The sequence below is a fragment of the Equus przewalskii genome, chromosome 26 (genome assembly GCF_037783145.1).
Source record: "Equus przewalskii isolate Varuska chromosome 26, EquPr2, whole genome shotgun sequence".
Lineage (NCBI taxonomy): Eukaryota > Metazoa > Chordata > Mammalia > Perissodactyla > Equidae > Equus > Equus przewalskii.
Genome location: NC_091856.1, coordinates 28,477,814 through 28,491,192, shown reverse-complemented (window position 1 = coordinate 28,491,192; position 13,379 = coordinate 28,477,814). Strand labels below are relative to the sequence as shown.

Below are 13,379 nucleotides of genomic sequence, written 5' to 3'. Positions count from 1 at the left end.
GAGAGCCGCTTTTTCCAAGAAACCAACCCTTTAAAATGCTTGCCAACCAATGAAGGGAGAAATCCTCCTTTTTTCAGTGCATTCTACTTATTTATGTTTTTTTCTCCCGAAGTCCAAATTTATACAAAGAAAATAGAAACAACTTCACATGCAATATATTAACCAAACAAATAAGACTCAAATTAGGAACTCAAGTTTCAAATTAAGAACTAATTTAAGCATTTGTAAGTATAGCAGAATCAGTATTTTTAAAATCAGATTTGGAAGCTAGACTATAACTCATAATTCTCATTTGTCCTTAGAAAATTGTTATTCATTCTTTCTCCTGTATACCTGAAAAAATGACCGCAGGCTTGAAGGGCCATGCTTTTTACATTCCTTCCATATCGCAGGTACTATGGAACGGAGAGCCTTTTATGTTTCTTTTTGTCTTAAACTCAGACAGCTTTGTAAGCAGTAGTGTGTAGATTACAAGAGTGAGACAAAAGCAGGCGCGACTGAGGAGAGTTGGGGGGGAAGCTTGGGGCACTTCCTGTCACTCAACACATTCCAGATCACTAAAAAATTTCCACACCCTCGGCATTCCCTCTTGCCCACCCCAGATCCCAGTATTTTCTGATTCCATATGTTGTGGTATTTATCACACTCCTCTCTATCTCTGGGCTCTGGCAAGACTGCTTCAGAGGAGATACATTCCTTTAGATTGCACAAAGCATAGCTGGGAAAATGGCTGGCAGTTTCAGAATCTAGTCACGATCGCACGCATGAGCACCTCACACATCCATGCCCCTTTCCCCCCCCTCCCGCCCCTGCAGCTGGCTGACCTGTCTCACCCACTGCTGGCCTATCGAACGGCCAGGACTGTCTGGTTTTGGCTCATGCCTTTGTCCATGTCTGGCTTAGTTCCTCTCTGTCTACGCTTTACTCTACCCCCACCGCCCCGGGCGGCACAAGTGTTTGGCCACACAAAACTACAGATAAAAAAGGTGGTAGAAACTTCAAACTTTGCTAGATTCTCCAGCAGTTTATTCTTTTGAGAATTTCTCCCTTCTTTAAATACTCCATTTTAAAAGAACAAATACAAAATTAATTATCTGAAGGCAAAGAATGCAAAGCAATCTTTGTATTCCTTATAATAACTGACTTCATAACTCTCTCCAGCTGCGTTATGGGGTGTGTATAAAAAGCTTCTGTTCTGAGAACAAAGGAGCACGTGCAGAAATGAGACTAAAAAAATCCACTGACAGTATTTCACTACACAAATTACTTAAAAGATTTTAGTCAAGCCTCTCAACAGATTCAATGTTAAAATGGTTTTTAGTTAAAAAAAAAAAATTGAAAGTGCTTACCCAGTAAAAGAACCGAAGTAGTCCTGAACTGTTACGTAAGACTTTTTACAGTTGGATCTTTGTCAAAAGGGGGTAGGGGTGATGGGAGAAAGCAGCAACAACAATCAAAAAAGTTCGAGCTGCTGTGGCTAGAGGACAACTTCTGTGTTTCCAGATAGGATTCTTGTTGTAGAAATGGAACTTCCAGCCAGCACAGCATCCTGTCCCGGTAGAGAAATGAGTTTGTCAGTAAAAAAAATTAGATACTGGAACCCAGGCTAGACGAGGTATTGAACCGCGCCAGATTTCCTCGCAGCCCTGTCTGCTCAGCTTGCATTGAACTATATATGACCCAGATGATGGACAGAAGCACATTCAGTCATGTGCACACTGGAAGAAAGCGGATTTGCTGGTCCCTGGCAGTGCAGGGGTTTGTCTTCTGATTGGGCTGTGCCCTGATCAGTGAAATGTGAAGCCCTCACCATTCAGAGGCCGTAATTCAGGACTGGCAGTTTGAGTGTCTGGCTGCATCTAATCACTGAGAGAGACTTTGAAGGTGTTGCTTTTGTTTGGTGGCATTATGCACCCAGAGGTTGCTTACACCTATGTACTAGTGTCAGGAGCCATGCTGGTCTTTGTGAAATGCAGGAAGGCAGCCGACTTTGCCTGAATCCTGTCATCTTATTGTTGATAAACTTGGCTCTAACTTGAACCAGTTATTTGATTTGAGAATTTTTGTGATCCTAACCAAGGCTCATGTCCAGACCACACCTTGGCTTTGATTTTATGCATTTGATAAGGGAAAAACAAACATTTGACTTTGAAGCTTTTAGATGATGTAAATTCTCTTAATGAAAATTGGATAGATGAGCAGCAGAGAAGTTAAGTTTTGGATTCTGGAGTCTTTGAACATACTAGGAAGAAGCTTTATCTCTTATTATCTGCTTTGTGAAGCTGCCACTCTTATTCCAGTCCTTAGTCACATAGGGACTGCTGAGGGAAGCTACCAAAGCATAGACCCCACTGAGCTGTGACATAGACTTTAATCCTTGTAAGACAATCACAGTCTACTCTTTCTAGTCTCTCTGAACCAAGGTCCTTGGGATTTATTTCTCATACTTCTGGGCAACTAGAAAACCAGGTCATTATATAGACTCTCAGTTGTGACATTTTTGTTTAGTTTATGAAAGTTACTTTGTTTAATGCAAATTAACACTACTTTTAAAAATTTGAAGCAATAAAATTATATTATGAGACCTTGGCACTGATATATGAAGTCTACTCTACGTGGACCAATTGTTTTTTTCTGGAGACTTTCTTGTCTCTTTAGGAATTAGCTTATATAATCCTAAACTGGTATTTAGACATGCAAATACTTTGGTTTATTTTCTGCCTCTCTTACACTTGTGGAAATAAACTCATGGTCAGTGTATAGTATCTGTTTTGCTGTACGTTCTGGGTTTGGATTTTTGTGTGCTTGTAAGTTCTTGGGTGTTGACTACATTATACAGCGTCCTATGTATGAGGACTGCCCTGGAATTGTTTTCATGTCTTAACGTGGGAAAAGCTAGCTTGATATGCTACCAGATATAAGAATGATCAGTCAGAGAAGAGGGGATGCATGCTCTCTCTCTTTGTGTAAGCCACAAGACAATCTTCTTTTATGAATTGTGGTAAAATATTAGGTAACATAAAAATTAGCATTTTAACCATTTTTAATTCATTAATTAACTAACTTTTTTTGCTGAGGAAGATTTGCCCTGAGCTAACATCTGTTACCCATCTTCCTCTTTTGTATGTGAGCTGCCACCACAGCATGACCACTGACAGAGGAGTGGTGGAGGTCTGTGCCCAGGAACTGAACCCAGGTCACTGAGGCAGAGCATGCCCAACTTAACCCCTAGGCTGGCCCGCATTTTAACCATTTATAAGTGTGTATTTCTCTAGCATTAAGTACGTTTACATTGTTGTGCACTCATTATCACCATCCATCTTCAGAACTTTTTCATCTTTTCCCCGACTGCAACTCTGTACCTAACACTAACTTTCTACTCCTCTTTCCCCATCCCCTGGCAATCACCATTCTGTTTTCTGCCTCTATGAATTTGACTTCTCAAAATACCTCATATAAGTGGAATCATACAGTATTTGCCTTTTTGTGACTGGCTTACTTCACTTAGCATAATGTCCTGTAGACTCATCCATGGTGTAGCATGTATCAGAATTTCCTTCCTTTTTAAGTCTGAGTAATATTCCATTGTATGTGTATATAGCACATTTTGTCTTTTCATCTGTTGAGGGACAGTTGAGTTGCTTTCACCTTTTGTCTATTAAGACAGTCATTCTTGACCATTCTTCTTAGAATCTTATAAGGGCTTCTTTATAGAGCTGCTCTGACCCATCTCAGAAGCTATTCTGTTTTATAAATCGGAAGGGTTTTGATGTGCCTTTTAACTCTAGAGACTAACCAGGCCCTAATATCAGGTTTGCTAGAGAAGGGCAGATTCTTTTCAGCCTTCTTGATGAGACGTAATATATACTACACTCCTAGTTAATACATACTATACTCCTAGTATAAGTTATATATAGTATAAGTTATATACTTATAGTTTATGAGTTTATCTTTCCTATTACACTGTGAGGTCTTCCTGGGCAGGGACTGTAGCCAAGTCCTCTTGAATTGTGCCTGTGCCTCTTGTATAGGCACAGGACCTATAACAAAGTTTTTGTTAGTGCCTTCGAGTTGATTCTGACTCCCAGCAACCCTGTGTACAGCAGAGTGGAACACTGCCTGGTCTCTTTGTACCATCCTCTCGTCTTCCAGTGCTACATCAGGCAGTGCTCTACTGCTCTTCATAGGGTGTTCATGGCCAACTGTTTTCGGGTGGGTGGCCAGGTACTTCTTCCTAGTCTGTCTGGTCTGGTAGCTCTGCTGAAACCTGTCTGCCATGGGTGACTTTGCTGGTATTTGAAGTACCGGTGGCATAGCTTTCAGCATCACAGCAACACGCAGCCGCCACAAGTATGACAACTGACAGATGGGTGGTGTCATTCCCTGACTGAGAAACAACCCCGAGCCGTGATAGTGAGAGTGCTGAATCTTAACCACTAGACCACCAGGGCTGCCTGCTATAACAAAGTAGACATCAATAAATATTAGTTGGAAAAAATGTGAATGGATGAATAATAATAAAATAATAGCTAATTTTTATTGGGTTTTTATTATGTACCAGACACTGTAACAGATATTTTATATACATTAGCTTATCTAATCTTTGAAACAGCCCTATGAGATAAGTACTGTTATCTTCATTTAATAGATGAGGAAACTTGCACAAGGCCTCAGAGCATATAAAAGCTATAATTGGGATTTAAATCCTTGTCTCTCTTGGCTCCAGAGCCGTTATGCTAGAGGCAGACTTCATAGTGAGATGATGATCAGTGGGTTTGGAAGCAGGAGACTTAGCCTAAGCATTGATTCCAAGTCAAATATTCTTTCATTGGCCATCGGGAGCTATAGCCCTGTGATAGATATGGTTTATAAGTGTCTATTCAGAGGAAAGCTTGGCGCATTAGTCACTTGGACCTTTTATAGATCTTTAGCTGAACAACTCCTTGTTGAACTCAGTTCACAGATGTTCCTGTGTATATAAATTCTCTCTTACGTTATTTTGAAAGTGCAGTTAATGGAATGCACTTGAACGGCTGCAGCAGTGTTTTTCATTCATTTGTTTATTTGGCAGATACACACCCCCCCCATATACATATATGTTTATGTAATTATATATGTAAGTAAGTAACTGACCCTGTGATAGGTGCTAAGGAGAGAGTCAAGAATAAATCAGAAAAGATTGTTACTTGTAGTCTAGTAAGAAGACAGAAAAATAAGTTAACAAAGTAATATGAGTGAAACAGAAAACCAAGCTGTGAAGAAAATAAAATAGGGTAATCTGATGATGGAGAATGCCTTGAGGGTAGGATGGGATGAGGGACTCCTTTAATGAGGAGATAGTCAGGGAATGCTTCTCTGAGGAACTGAAATATACAAGCTGAGAGCCAAACGATGACAAGAAGAACCCTGGCATGCAAATTGCTGGAAGAAGTGTGATCTGGGCAGTGAGAACAAGATATATAAGAGCTCTAAGATAGGACTGAGCTTGGTGTGTTTGAGGAACAGAAAGAGTGGTATGGCTAAAGTAGAACGAATGCAGGTAGGAAGTCACGTTGGAGGGATAGGATGGGGCCCTATCATGTAGGGCCTTGTAAGCTACAGTAAGAAATTTGGATTCTTTTCCCAAGTGGTAGGAAACTGGAAGATTTTAAGCAGAAGAATAACTTGTTCTGCAGGCCAAAGAAGTCCTTCTGTGCAGTTCATGTCTGTGTTTGGTCTCCTGAGGCCTCCTGACATCACCTTTAACTGGAGTGCTTCACAAGGTGGGGTCTTTGCCAAGGCTTTCATGTTAGTAGCCAGCTCTGGGTGTCGTAGCAGAATGATACTTCTTTTAGAATAGTTCTGGGTTTAATACTGCTTTCATTGCTCTTTCCACATCAGAGAGGGCTTGTCTGACAAGAGCCTCATCTGGGCTTTTTCGCATGTCACTCTTTTCTAGATACTGTTTTGCATGCTGGTTCTCTGTATTAATTTAAGATAAAATTCAGTTCTTAATTTGACCTGGTCTTTCTGTGTCAGTAATTTAGAAGGATGTGTCTTGGCAGATGATGATGGCTGACTGTTCCATTTACATGACGTACTTAGAGATATATTGATGGGAATCTGAAATTGACGAGTAAGAATAAGTTTCCCAGTATTCTTAAATAAGGTTGTATTCAGGTATTCTTACTCTAGTAGAGTTAATTGCTAACATTTGGTCCACATTATTTTATTTTTTTTCAAATTCTCAAATACTCTGAAAAATGCAGAAAATAACATTACACACACCTGATAGTTTCATTTTATAGGTCATTGGCTTTCAAATTTTTTTGACCGTCATCCACTGTAAAAAAGATATTTTATACTGTAGTCAATTATACACATATTTGTATATATCTATATATCAATTTCTATATATACCTGAAACTACACTTTCATGAAATAGTACTTGTCCTTATTATATGTAGTGTCATCTGATATTTTCTTTTTTTACTTTAAAAAAATGTTGTTTGCAAGCCACTAAATTGACTTTACAGCCCACTGAAGGGGTAACTTGAACTTTGAATAACACTATAGGTGAGAAAACTGAGGCTCTGAGAGATTATGACTTGTCCAGTGTCACAAGCAAAGAAGTGGCAGAGCTGAGACTTGAACCCAAGCTTGATTCCAAAGCCCTTATTTGTTCTAATACATTATATAGCTTTCCTAGTGATGCTAATGTTTAATGAAACTGAACAAAAAAACCCACAAATGGCTTTTAATAATGATTATATGAAATATAAATTTCCCAAAGCAGAAGCTACAAGAAAGGGCAGAATAGTCTTCCTTTGATCATTGCCTCTACATTTTTTAAAGAGCTGTTGGCCACTTGGAGTTGTCTGTCCATACCTTGGACAGAATGTAGTTGTTAGTACTCGTTGATTGTGCTGGGAGCCCACAGATTCCCAAAGCACTTGTATCTCATTACTCAGCCTAGCTCTGAGCTAATCCTCGCTTCTAAAATAATAGTATGTATGACCTAGCTTCTGAGTGTGAGAGTGTGGCCTCTCAAAAGTGAGCTGTTGCAGTGTGCCTTGGAGTCAGCACTCAGATATGGGAAAGGATATTTCTAAGGTTTGAGTTCAGCCCTCCTGTCTCTGACCTGGCTATGGTACTGGTACTGGTTGAGTTAATTTTGTGGAAAGGAGAAAGCATGTCCTCCTTTCCCCCTGGAGCATAAGGCTTTATCAAAGGAAAATGGAAGGGAAATAGCCTGTCTTCTATGAGCCATGCACTGTACTCTAGGCACTTTTGATGTAGGTTTTAATTTAATTCTCCCAACAATTCTGTGAGGGGAAAGTTATTCCTGTTTTGCAGAAAGAAATGTTGAGGCTCAGAGAGAGGAGATGATTCTTAAACAATCACAGTCAGGCAGTGGCTGAGGTTGGGACAGAAACTCTACTGTATTTTAACTTTAAAAATCATGCCCTTTACCTTAGAACTGAATTGGAGTCTCAAGCTGATGAGACTGTGTAGAAGAGGACCTTCCTAGGCCTTGGGAATAGAGGATTATGTCATAGGCTGGAAGCCTGTGGAAACCCAACAGTGGGGAAATAGAGCTGCTTTCTTACTCCTGTGCAGTGTGGGGTTTGCCTGGCATACCTCTAACACTTTTAATCGGTCCAGACTCAGGGATTTGGGGCTAGTTACTAGTTTCCACGCTGTGGCTTTTGAATGAAAAACAAGAGTTTAATCTGCTGCTGATTTCCTTTATTAACCAGCTGGGGATTTTTCCCTCCTTTCTTCTGCATGACTTGGATATAGTTTTTTTCTCTTTTGGGCTTTAGTTGGGTTGGCTCTCTAAAGCTTCTGGACTGCCTTGTTTCTTGGGTAGGCAAAAATAGTTAGGTGCCAATATCTGCTAGGGAGAAGGGTAAAAGCACGTGGATAGGATTGGGTTGAAGGCGCAGACTAGGAACTGTTACTCCTCTGGCTGCCAAGAAAATGCTCATTGTTTTGGTGAAAAAGAGACTTGCCCAATGTTAAGAATTTGATTGTATGATTAAAGCCGGGGATTTGGGATAATTTCTTCATATAAGGCCTATTTTTTCTCCTTCGTTTTGTCTTCCCATGGATCACATCAGGGGTAAAGATAGCAAAGTAGATAAGGCAAAAAAAGAGAGACGAAAAACCACCATGGGTCAAGCCCTATGGTAGGTGCTTTGCCAAACTCTTACTTTGAATTCTCACTGTGTCCTTCTTAAGTTGGTATTGTCATTTCTTCTCTTATACAGATGTGGAGAAGTTAAGTAGCTTCTTCAGGATTTGTAAGACAGAGCCAGTAATCTAACTCAGGTTTTTTCATTTTGTTTTGTTTTTGGTTTGTGTTTTTTTGGTGTGGGGGTGTGCATGTGTGTGGCTCCAAGCCCTCTCTTTTTATTACCTATTTACTGTCTTTACTAAAGCACTTTCAGTGCCTCTCAGGGGCATTGCCAGAGTTCAGAGAATGGTGGTGGTGATTATACCCCTTAGGTAGACTTGCTTTCCCCAAAGTATCAAATAATTACTGAATGTTTCAAGTTTAAAAAGAGATTCAGTTCAGAGTTGAGTTATGTTGACTTGAGCACGTTTTAAAATTCAGGCCATCAAAATCTTCAGGAGATGATTGCAGCAAGAGGGGATCTAGGGCCATTGAGGCCTGGAATATCCACTGATCCAGAGTCTCATGGTTGCTGGGCAAAAGATGATAGGGCAAAAAGGTATTTGGCTGTGGCCTGAGTTCACATGGGGTCAGGGCCTCACAGGAAGAAGCCAGGGCTGAATTCCAGGTCATAGAGAGCTGGACCTAGACAGGCACCAGGGCTCCTAAGGGATGTGGTTTTGAGGCAGGGTATTGGTGGCCAGCACTTAGGCCTGACTTCCTTTTGTAATTGCTTCTCCTAGGCCTCTCCAAGCGGGTCTGTTAACCTCTTATATAGAGGTCGTGTTCGGGAGACACCTGACACTGAAGGTACACACTTTGTAAGAATTTGTGTTTTCACCATTCCCATTAGAATCACAAGTGTCCACTGAGAAAACATGGCAGATATGAATTAACTTAAACAAACAATTTTTTTTGTGTGTGTGTGTGTGTGTATAAGGAAGATTGGCCCTGAGCTAACATCTGTGCCAATCCTCCTCTACTTTATGTGGGATGCTGCCACAGCGTGGCTTGACGAGCAGTGCCAGGTCCATGCCAGGGATCTGAACCTGTGAACCCCAGACCACCAAAGCAGAGCACACGAATTTAACCACTGCGCCACCGGGCTGGCCCCTAACTTAATTTTAAGGCGGTCTTTTTTTTTAACTTTAAAAATTTTGAATATATAGTTCCTTTCTTTGTGAAAATCGTTACCTCTCTTTTTCCTCCAGGCTTCTAAAGCCAGTATTTTTTCTTTCATATGTATTTTATTTAATTAATAAATTTTATTTTTTAGAATAGTTTTTTTTTTTTAAGATTTTATTTTTCCTTTTTCTCCCCAAAGCCCCCTGGTACAGAGTTGTATATTTTTAGTTATGGGTCCTTCTAGTTGTGGCTTGTGGGACGCCGCCTCAGCCTGGCTTGATGAGCACTGCCATGTCCCCACCCAGGATCTGAACCGGCAAAACCCTGTGCCACCGAAGTGGAGTGTGTGAGCTTAACCATTCGGCCACAGGGACGGCCCCTTTAGAACAGTTTTAGGTTCGCCCCAAAATTGAGTGGAGAGTACAGAGAGTTGCCCTATACCCCTTGTCCTCAACATGCATAACCTCCTCCTCTATCAACATCCAGCACCAGAGTGGTTCATTTGTTACAATTGATGAACCTACACTGACACATCATTATCACCCAAAATCCATAGTTTACTTTAGGGTTCACTCTTGGTGTTGTACATTCTGTGGATTTTGGCAAAATATAATGGCATGTATTACCATTGCAGAATAGTTTTACTGCCCTAAAAATCTGTGCTCTGCCTATTCATCCCTCCCTCCATCCTAACCATTGGCAACTGCTATCTTTTTACTGTCTCCATGGTTTTGCCTTTTCCAGATGTCATACAGTTGGCATGACATAGTATGTCTCCTTTTGTAAAGATTTTTATTTTTTTCCTTTTTCTCCCCAAAGCCCCCCAGTACATAGTTGTATATTCTTCATTGTGGGTCCTTCTAGTTGTGGCATGTGGGATGCTGCCTCTGCATGGTTTGATGAGCAGTGCCATGTCCGCACCCAGGATTCGAACGAACGAAACACTGGGCCGCCTGCAGTGGAGTGCGCGAACTTAACCTCTCGGCCACGGGGCCAGCCCCATAGTGTGTCTCCTTTTTTGATTGGCTTCTTTCACTTAGTAATATGCATTTAAGTTTCCTCCATATCTTTTCATGGCTTGTTAGCTCATTTCTTTTTAGCGCTGAATAATATTTCACTGTCTGGGATGTATCATAATTTATCCACTCACCTACTAAGTGACATCTTGGTTGCTTCCAAGTTTTTGGTAATTATGAATAAAGCTACTATAAACATCTATGTGAAAGTTTTTGTGTAGACATAAGTTTTCACTTCATTTGGGTAAATACCAAGCAGCATCATTGCTGGATCGTATGGTATGAGTATGTTTAGTTTTGTATGAACCTGCCAGACTGTCTTCCAGAGTGACTGTACCAGTTTGCATTCTCATTAGCAAGGAATGAGAATTTCTGCTGCTCCACATTCTTGTCAGCATTTGCTATCGTCAGTGTTGTGAATTTTAGCCATTACTATTAGGTGTGTAGTGGTATCTCATTGTTTTGATTTGCAACTCCCTAGTGACATATGATGTTGAACCTCTTTTCTTATGTTTACTTACCATCTTTACATATCCTTTGGTGAGATGTCTGTTCAGGGTTTTTCCTAATTTTTAATTGGGTTGTTCATTTTCTTATTGTTGAGGGTTTTTTTTCTTTTTGTTGAGTTTTAATAGTTTCTTTTATATTCTGGATAACAGTCCTTTGTAAGGTGTCTTTTGCAACCATTTTCTCCTAATCTGTGGCTTGTCTTCTCATTCTCTTGACATTATCTTTAGCAGACCAGAAGTTTTTAATTTTAGTGAAGTCCAGCTTATCACTTATTTCTTTCATGGATCATGCCTTTGGTGTTGTATCCAACGTCATTGCCATACCCAAGATTCGTCTAGGTTTTCTCCTATGTGGTCTTCTGGGAGTTTCATAGTTTTGTGTTTTACATTTAGGTCTGTGATCCATTTTGAGTTAATTTGTGTGACAGGTGTAAGATCTGTGTGTAGATTCATGTTTTTACATGTAGATATCCAGTTGTTCCAGCACTGTTTGTTGAAAAGACTATCTTTGCTCCATTGTATTGCCTGTCCTCCTTTAGCAAAGATGAGTTGGCTGTATTTATGTGGATCTGTTTCTGGGCTCTCTATTCTCTGTTCCGTTGATCTATTTGTCTCCTCTTTCCCCAGTACCACACTGTGTTGATTACTGTAGCTTTATAGTGATTCTTGAAGTCAGATGGTGTCAGTCCTCCAACTTTGTTCTCCTTCAGTATTGTATTGTTTCTTCTGGGTCTTTTGCCTCTCCATATAAACTTTAGAATTACTTTGTCAATATTCACAAAGTAATTTGCTAGGATTTTGATTGGAATTGCATTGAATCTATAAATCAAGGTGGGAAGAACTGGCATCTTGACAATATTGACTCTTCCTGTCCATGAACATGGAATATATCTCTATTTACTTAGTATATCTGTGATAATTTTTCATCAGGATTTTGTAGTTTTCCTCATATAGATCTTGTACGTATTTTCTAAGATTTATACCTATTTCACTTTTGGAAGGGTGCTAATATAAATCTAATGTATTTTTTATTTCAAATTCCACTTGTTTATTGCTGGTATATAGGAAAGCAATTGACTTTTGTTTATTAACCTTGTATCCTGCAACCTTGCTATCATTGCTTTTTATTCCAGGAGTTTGTCAGTTCTTTCAGATTTTCTACATAGACAATCATGTCATCTGTGAACAAAGACATTTTAATTTTTTCCTTCCCAATCTGTGTATCATTTATTTCTTTTTCTTGTCTTATTGCATTAGGTAGTGCTTCCAGTATGATGTTGGAGAGCAGTGGTGAGAGGGGACATCCTTGGATTGTTCCTCATCTTAGCAAGAAAGCTTTGAATTTCTTACCGCTAAATATAATGTTAGCTGTAGGTTTTTTATACATGTTCTTTATTAAATTGAGCATGCTCCCTTCTCTTCCTAGTTTGCTGAGAATTTTATTGAAAGTGGGTATTGGATTTTGTCAAGTGCTTTTTCTGCATCTATTGATATGATAAGTGATTTTTCTTCTTTAGCCTGTTGATATGATTGATTATGTGAATTGATTTTCAAATGTTGAACCAACCTTGCATACCTGGAATAAATCCCACTTGGTTGTGATGTATAGAGAGTCCTTGACTTATGATGGTTCAACTTACAATTTTTCAGCTTTACAGTGGTGTGAAAGCCATGCATAGTCAGTGGAAACCATACTTCAGATTTTGAATTTTGATATTTTCCCAGGCTAATAAAATGTGGTGTGATACTCTCTCATGATGCTGGGTCATACAATCATGAAGGTAAACAATTGATACACTTAAAACCATTCTCTTCTCATACAACTGTTCTATTTTTCACTTTCAGTGCAGTATTCAACACTTTATTATAAAATAGGCTTTATGTTAGATGATTTTGCCCAACTGTAGGCTAATGTAAGTGTTCTGAGCATGTTTAAGGTAGGCTAGGCTAAGCTTTAATGTTCAATAGGTTAGGTGTATTGAATGCATTTTTGACTTATGATATTTTCAACTTACCATGGGTCTATCATGACATAACTCCATCGTAAGTTGAGGAAGAGCTGTGTAATTCTTTTTTACATTGTTGGATTCCCTTTGCTAATATTTTGTTGAGAAATTTTGCATCTATGTTAATAAGAGATTTTGGTTTGTAGTTTTCTTGTAACGTCTTGGTCTGTTTTTGTTATTAGGATAATGCTGGCCTCATATAATGACTTAGGAAGTATTCCTTCTGCTTCTATATTATGGAAGAGATTATAGAGAATTGGTATAATTTCTTCCTGAAGTGTTTGGTAGAATTCACCAGTGAACCTATTTGGGCATAGTGCTTTCTTTTTGGGAAGGTTAATAAATATTGATTCAATTTCTTTAATAGATACAGACCTATTCAGACGGTCTATCTCTTCTAGTGTAAGTTTTGGCAGATTGTGTCATTCAAGGAATTGGTCCATTTCATCTAGGTCATCAAATTTGTGGGCATAGAATTGTTGATAATATTTCTTATCCTTCTGATGTCCATGTGATGTACTGATATCTCTGCTTTCATTTCTGATATTGGTACTTTGTGTCTTCT

General features: G+C 39.3%; 1 protein-coding gene and 1 long non-coding RNA gene across 5 annotated transcripts in view; one reads left to right on the top strand and one right to left on the bottom strand.

Moving 5' to 3' along the window:
• LOC103556330 (uncharacterized) overlaps positions 1 to 1,709 on the bottom strand; it is a 40,379-nt gene extending 38,670 nt beyond the window's left edge. Inside the window, exon 1 of the long non-coding RNA XR_546174.2 lies at positions 1,350 to 1,709. This is a non-coding gene — a long non-coding RNA (uncharacterized lncRNA). The remainder of the gene's footprint in view (positions 1 to 1,349) is intronic.
• The window catches only part of NR6A1 (nuclear receptor subfamily 6 group A member 1), a 215,044-nt gene that overhangs the window by 99,176 nt on the left and 102,489 nt on the right, over positions 1 to 13,379 (top strand). The gene's annotated exons all lie outside the window — the stretch shown is intronic.